At 39.1% G+C, this 7694-nt stretch overlaps 1 pseudogene; it reads right to left on the bottom strand.

The window, feature by feature from the left end:
• Nucleotides 1-2361: 2361 nt before the first annotated feature.
• Nucleotides 2362-2998, bottom strand: LOC112912443 (ubiquitin-conjugating enzyme E2 E3 pseudogene; annotated as a pseudogene).
• Nucleotides 2999-7694: the final 4696 nt, after the last annotated feature.

Raw genomic sequence — 7694 nt, 5'->3', positions numbered from 1 at the left:
CATTATTTTCCATTATTTTTTCTTCTTTATCACTGATTCATTTCTCTGCTTCTTCCGTCCTGTGTCCATTGCATCAAGCTTATTTCCACTCTCAGTGAATTGCATTCTTCATTTCTGACTGATGGTTTTTTTAAACTCTTTTTTTTTCTCTGTGGTAAGGTCCTCCCAGAAGTCTTCCATTCTTTTCTCAAGCCCAGTGAGTATCCTAATGATTGTTGCTTTAAATTGGCCATCAGGCATGTTACTTATATTTGTTTCACCTGGATCTCTGGCCATGACCTTACCTTGTTGTTTCATTTGGGATGAATTCCTCCATGTTGGTGCATTGTCGAAGTCTCTGCCTTCTTCTCTGTGTTAGAAAAGCCCATTATATTTCCTGCTCTTGAGAGTAATGACTTCATGAAGAAGAGGTCATATAGTGTCCAGGGCCTGACACTTCAGGGAGTCTCTCCGGTGTGTGCTGCCTTCACTCTGCTGTTGTGTTTTGGCTACTCTGTCCTTCAGGGTGGTCTTCTGCAGAGACTCCCCTTGCCTGTAGTGGCAGTGTTTGGTCCTCGGCCGGTGTGGTGAATTTTAACAAAATGTACTCTGGTCTGCTTGCAAAATGAGACCCAATGCTATTTCGACTAGATTTGAAGCTGTGTAGAATTCTGTTCAAGGGATATGGTGTGGGTGGAGGTTTCAGCTGGTCCTCTGGGGGAAGGGGTATGCCACACTGGGACTGAGGCAAGCTTGACCAAGAGGGGCAGTCTTGCATGACTGCAAGCGTGTGGGACTTGGTGTGAGCAGGTTAGGACACCAGGATTGGTGCTTGCACTGCTTACTGCAGGTGGTTTTGTGATTATGCTGAGGGGTAGGCATTGGAAATGTCCTGTGTCTTAAGGGGCCAATCCCTGAATGCTGCCTCTCCTTTCTGTGTAGCCCCAGGCATTCTCCAGATTGCTGTTTCCACAGTGTCTGCCCCAGTATTATTTGCCCACCTTCTCTCCAGGAGTAGGGCAGAACCCTGCCCTCAGGGTTCTGTCTCAGCCAAGCCTGGTGACTTTAAGCCCTGCTGTTTGAAAAACTGATGAAAATCAGCCCCTCTCCTCTCATTTTCCCTGCCAATGGCTTTGGGGAAATGTTCTCCTCCTGCATTCCATTTTGTGCTCCTCCCTTTCTCTCTCTCTCTCTCTCTCTCTCTCTCTCTGTCTCTCGCTCTCGCTCTGCTCTCGCTCTTGCTCTCTTTCCCCCCTCCCCCCTGCTCCCCCAGCCCAATCTACAGCACCCAAGATCCATTTCTCCCCTAAACCATGTCTCTGCACTTTCTACTTTCTTCAGTGTGGCTTCCTCTCTCCCTTTAGTTGTGGAGTTTCTTCTGTCAGGCTTCAGGTTGATTTCTGGGGTATCTAGAATGATTTGATAGTTATCTAATTGTGTTTGAGGAAAGAGATGAGCCTAAGGTAATCCTGTTCTGTTGCCATCTTCAACCTCTCCTCCATAGTATTTCCTTATACTGCTTTATTTCTTCCTTGTGACCTCAGTGGTAATAACTCCTCTTCCATTTCTGATTTTAGTATTTGGGTCTTGTTTTTTTGTTTGTTTTGTTTTGTTTTGTTTTTATGTTGTTGTTGTTAATCTCGCTGATGTCAGTTTTAGTGATCTTTTCAAAAAGCCTACTTATTTTTTTTTCAATTTAACAATTCATTTATTCGTACTCGTCCTTAATAGTCAGTCTTCATATCCACATTTTTATTTCATCAACAATCATCTCAGACACACCCTCTAACAGGAGTGACTTAAAATATTACGACAGGAAACTATGCCATGCTTATTGTGTTTGAGATGATACATCAGGTGCTCTCTGAACTACAAAGGGTAAAAGGAAACCCTCTCATTACAAACTGACAAAGGTAAAAGGTACAACATTTTTCACAACACATGAACCACATATTCAGAAATAGATCTGAGTTTAATACAAATGACATAATTCCTAGTCAACTACGGCTACTTTTATAACTTCATATAGATAATGAATTAGGCTACAATGCACTATAATATTTGGTAGACTTCAGGGCCAGTATCCTTAGTACATCACAATATACATTTTGATATCCCAAAGAAGCAAGACTTGCAAGTAGGCATTTTAAACATAACTAATCTACAGCTACAAAGTTCTACCCTTGATAGCATTTACCTTTTTGGGGAGTCTCCCAGTCTCCAAAGGATAAAGGCAGAGAGTAGAATCAGTATAACAACGACAACAACAAAAGGAATCAGTATAACATTTACACAGAAGTCCGTATTGTAAAAGCTATAAAGACTTGCAGCATAGTGGGAAGGGGCCTTCCGCTCCTTCACACTGCATACAAGTTCTGTAAATTATGTGGCATATCTCTTGGTCCACTGTCTGGCTATCCTGTCATGTTCTGCTCTGTTGGTCAAATACGGAGTGGCTATGCTTCCAACCAGAGGATCCACAGGGTTGCAATCAGTCAAAAGAGAACAAATCGACAGCAAAATCTTTGAAATAGTCGAAGCAGGACTCCAGTTGTCTTTAAGGATGTCCAGACAGATGACTCCCTGACTGTTGATGTTGCAGTGATAGATTCTGGTGCAGAAAGTAACCTTCGGTGGTTTAAATGGATAATCAGATGAAAAAGTGATATCCAGAAAAAACACACCACCTTCATATACAGAACCTGGTGGACCAAGTATAGTCAATCTCCATTCATAAATGTTATCTCCTTTAGGCCCAGCACTGCAGTTAGGAGGAAGATCAAGAGATATTTCAGCTAGCTCCTTCTGAATTCTTTTAGCACTAGTGGATAACAGCAGTGGTTTTGCTAGAGAGTTTGGTGTTTTTCTTCTGCTGGGTGGTAGAAGGTTTTCTTTCTTCTTGTTCCTCAGGTTCTGGAGCGGCCGAGTCTCGCTGGTCTGCACCTGAACTACCACTGCCGGTGCTGGGGCTCTCATCATTGGACCTTTGCCTATCACTGGACATCTTGGTGAAGTTATTTCTTGGAAAACTCAGCTGCCTGCCTGGCCCGCTCACACGCCGCTACCAAGCCTACTTAGTTTTTTTAAATTTCTCTTCTCTTTGGTTGATTCTGCTCTAATATTATTACTTTCTTTCTGTAGATTTGGGTTATCATTTCTTCTTTTTTTTACTTCTGTGACGATAGCTTTGGATTTTTGATTGGAGATGATTCTTTTTTGAATATAAGTGGTCACAGCTATCAACTTCTGTCGTAGCACTACTTTTACTGTGTTCCATAAGATTTGGTAGATTTTGTTTTGTTTTGTTTTCTCAATATGTTTTATAAGTCCTATTTTCAATTCTTCAGTCTATCAGTTGTTGAATACTGGATTGTTTACTTTCTACGTATTTGTGAATTTCTCAGTTTTCTGTCTGCTACTGATTCATTCCGTTATGGTTTAAAAAAAAAGGTATTTTGTATTATTTCCATCTTTTTAATTTTGTTCTGTGGCTTAATATGTGGTTTATATTGGAGAATATTGCATATGCACTTGAGTAGGTTATGTATTCTGCTTTTCTATATGTTTATTAAGTCCAATTGTTCAATAGAGTTTTTTAAGTCTTCTACTTCTTTATTGATCTTTTATTTGGTTGTTCCATCCATTATTCAATGTGATTATTAAAGTCTCCTTTATTGTTGTGTTCTTGTCTTTTTCTCCCTTAAATTCTATCAATGTTTGCTTCATTTGTTTAGTGGTTCTGATATTTGGTGCATATACATTTATTATTATATACTTCTGGTAAATTAACTCTTTAATTATATAATGTCCTTCTTTGTATTTTCTGTTGAACTTAAAGTCTGTGTTGTCTGATATTATCAGATCCCTGCTTGCTTGTGGTTCCCATTGGCATAGGATTTTTTTCATCCTTTCACTTTCAGTCCATGTTTCCTCAAATATAAAGTGAATGTTTTGTAGCCAGGATATCTTTAAGTCCTTTTTAAAATTTTTTCTTTTGTTTATTTATTCATGAGACACACACACACACACAGAGAGAGAGAGAGAGAGAGAGAGAGAGAGGCAGAGGGAGAAGCAGACTCCCTGTGGGGAGCCCGATGTAGGACTCGATCCCAGGATCCCAAGACCATGACCTGAGCCAAAGGCAGACACTCAACCACTGAGACACCCAGGTGCCCCTTTAAGTCCCTTTTTAAAAAGACAATATTATGCCCATCTGTGTTTTCTATTGAGGAGTTTAATCCACTTACATTTAAAGTAATTATTGATGGGGAAATAGTTACTACTGTCATTATCTTAATTGTTTTCTATATACTTGGTATGTTTTCTGGTCCTCATTTCCTCTTTAACTGATTTCCTTTATATTTTGTTACTTTTCTAGTGATGTGCCTTGACTCTCTTCTCATCTCCTTTTATGTGTATTCTATATACATTTTCTTTGTGGTATGAGAAATATATAAAATATCTGAAAGAACAATATATTTAAAACGAATGGGAACTCAATTTCAATCACATGGAAACTGTTCTTTACAGTGCTGCCCCACCGACTTTATGTTATTGATAACACAAACTACATTTTTATATTTTATGTACTCATTACATAGACTTTCAGTGCTTTCTATGGTTTTGGTTTTGAAATTATATTCCAGAATTAAACTCACCAAAATTGGCATATACAAGATTCTCTATTTATTCATATATTTACTTTATATGAAAATTTTATATTTTCATATGGCTTCATGTTTTTATCTTGTGTCCTTTTATTTCAATTTGAATTCAACTTTTCTCATAAAGCAACTCTAGACTTAATGAATTCCCTCATCATTTGTTTCTCCAGGAAGGCTGTAATTTTTTCATTTCTGAAGCACAGGTTTACCTATATCTGTACTCTGGGCTGAAATTTTGTTCTTTCATCTTTTAAATATATGACCTCACTGCCTCTGGCCTGCATGGTTTTTGCTTATAACTTCATAAAAGCTCCTTTGTACATGACACATCACTTTTCTCTTGCTGCTTTCAAGGCTTTCTTTTTTCATTTGACTTTCTACTATTGAAGTGTGTCTCAATATGGATCTCTTTGGGGCGGAATGGGGGGAAGCTGGGTGGATTAGTTGGTTCAGCATCTGCCTTTGGCTCGGATCATGATCCTGGGGTCCTGGGATCTAGCCCCACATCAGGTTCCTTGCTCAGTGGGGAACCTATTTCTCCCTCTCCTATCATCTCCTGCTCTCTCTTGCTATCTCTGTGTCTCTCTCTGTGTCTCAAATACATAAATTAAATCTTAAAAAAAAACAAATGTTTAAAACATTGTTTAGGGATCCCTGGGTGGCTCAGCGGTTTAGCGCCTGCCTTCAGACCAGGGCGTGATCCTGGAGTCCTGGGATCAAGTCCCACATCGGGCTCCCTGCATGGAGCCTGCTTCTCCCTCTGCTTGTGTCTCTGCCTCACTCTGTGTGTCTCTCATGAATAAATAAACAACAAAAAAAATTTTGTCCCTCTCTCTCCCTCCTTGCCCCCAGCTCTCTCTTTCATTTGACTGCCTAGCAAAATGTTGTCAATTTGAAAATAATTTTATTCAAGAAACCGAGTTTTTAAAAATTTCTTCTTTTGCATTTTTTTCTCTATTTTATTTCCATCATAATATAATATTTTTCCTTTCCTCTGCTTTCTTTATGTTGAGTTTGCTCATTTATTTTAGTTTTTTAGTGTGGATTTGGGGGGTTTGATCTGAGATTTTTATTATTTAATAATCTAGGATATCAGAGGTATTAAATTTTTCTTAGATCTTTTTTTCTTTCCTTTTCTTATTTTATTTATCTATCTATCTATCTATTTATTTATTTATTTATTTTCTGTATTTTTTTATTGGAGTTTTATTTGCCAAAATATAGCCTATCACACAGTGCTCATCCCGTCAAGTGCCCCCCCTCAGTGCCTGGCAACCAGCTACCCCATCCCCCTGTCTACCTCCCCTTCCACTACCCTACGATCGTTTCCCAGAGTTAGATGTCTCTCATGTTCTGTCACCCTCTCTGAAATTTCCCACTCATTTTCTCTCCTTTCCCATTTAATCCCTTTTCCCTTTTTTTATATATTTCCTGTGTGAATGAAACCATATGTTTGTCCTTCTCCGATTGACTTACTTCTCTCAGCATAATACCCGCCAGTTCTATCCACGTTGAAGCAAATGGTGGGTATGCGTCACTTCTAATGGCTGAACAATATTCCATTATATATATATATATATATATATATATATATATATATACACTACATCTTCTTTATCCATTTATCTTTCGATGGACACTGAGGTTCCTTCCACAGTTTGGCTATTGTGGACATTGCTGCTATAAACATCGGGGTGCAGGTGTCCCGGCATTTCACTGCATCTGTATCTTTGGGGTAAATCCCAGGCAATGCAATTACTGGGTCCTAGGGTAGTTCTATTTTTAACCCTTTGAGGAACCTCCACACAGTTTTCCAGAGTGGCTGCAACATTTCACATACCCACCAACAGTGCAAGAGGGTTCCCCTTTCTCCACATCCTCTCCAACATTTGTTGTTTCCTGTCTTGTTAATTTTCACCATTCTCACTCCTGTGAGGTGGTACCTCATTGTGGTTTTAATTTGTATTTCCCTGATGGCAAGTGACGCGAAGCATTTTCTCATGTACTTGTTGGCTATGTCTATGTCTTCTTTGGCGAAATTTCTGTTCATGTCTTTTGTCCATTTCAGGATTGGATTGTTTCTTTCTTTGCTGTTGAGTTTAATAAGTTCTTTATAGATCTTGAATACTGGCCCTTTATCTTGAAATGTCATTTGCAAATATCTCCTCCCATTCTGTGGGTTGTCTTTTAGTTTTGCTGACTGTTTCTTTTGCTGCACTGAAGCTTTTAATCCTGGGTAAGTCCCAGTAGTTCATTTTTGCTTCGGTTTCCCTTGTCTTCACAGATGTATCTTGCAAGAGTTTGTGCTGTGGCTAAGTTCAAAAAGGGTGTTGCCTGTGTTCTCCTCTAGGATTTTGATGGATTCTTGTCTCACATTTAGATCTTTCATCCATTTGAGTTTATCTTCATGTCTGTTGTAGGAGATTGGTCTAGTTTCATTCTTCTGCACGTGGCTGTCCAATTTTCCCAGCACCATTTATTGAAGAGTCTGTACTTCTTCCAGTGGAAAGTCTTTCATGCTTTGACAAATTTGAGATGACCATAGAGTTGAGGGCCCATTTCTGGGTTCTCTATTCTGTTCCATTGATCTATGTGTCTGTTTTTGTGCCAGTACCACATGGTCTTGATGATCAGAGCTTTGTATTACAACCTGAAATCCGGCATTGTGATACCCCCGACTCTGGTTTTCTTTTCCAGTATTCCCCTGGCTATTCGGGTTTTTTTCTGATTCCACAGGAATCTTAAGATGATTTGTTCCAACATGGTATTTCGATAAGGATTTCTTTGAATGTGTAAATTGCCCTGGGTAGCATTGACATTTCACATTACTAATTCTTCCAATCCAGGAGCATGGAATATTTTTCCATCTCTTTGTGTCTTCCTCAATTTCTTTCAGAAGTGTTCTGTAGTTTTTAGGGTATAGGTCCTTTAGCTCTTTGGTTAGGTTTATTCCTAGGTATCTTATGCTTTTTCGGTGCAATTGTGAATGGGATTGAGTCCTTAATTTATCTTTCCTCAGTCTCATTGTTAGTGTACAGAAATGCCACTGAT

This window comes from Vulpes vulpes, unplaced genomic scaffold (genome assembly GCF_048418805.1).
Source record: "Vulpes vulpes isolate BD-2025 unplaced genomic scaffold, VulVul3 u000000845, whole genome shotgun sequence".
NCBI lineage: Eukaryota > Metazoa > Chordata > Mammalia > Carnivora > Canidae > Vulpes > Vulpes vulpes.
Note: the sequence above shows the minus strand (reverse complement) of the source record. Positions and strands in the feature narration are given on the sequence as shown.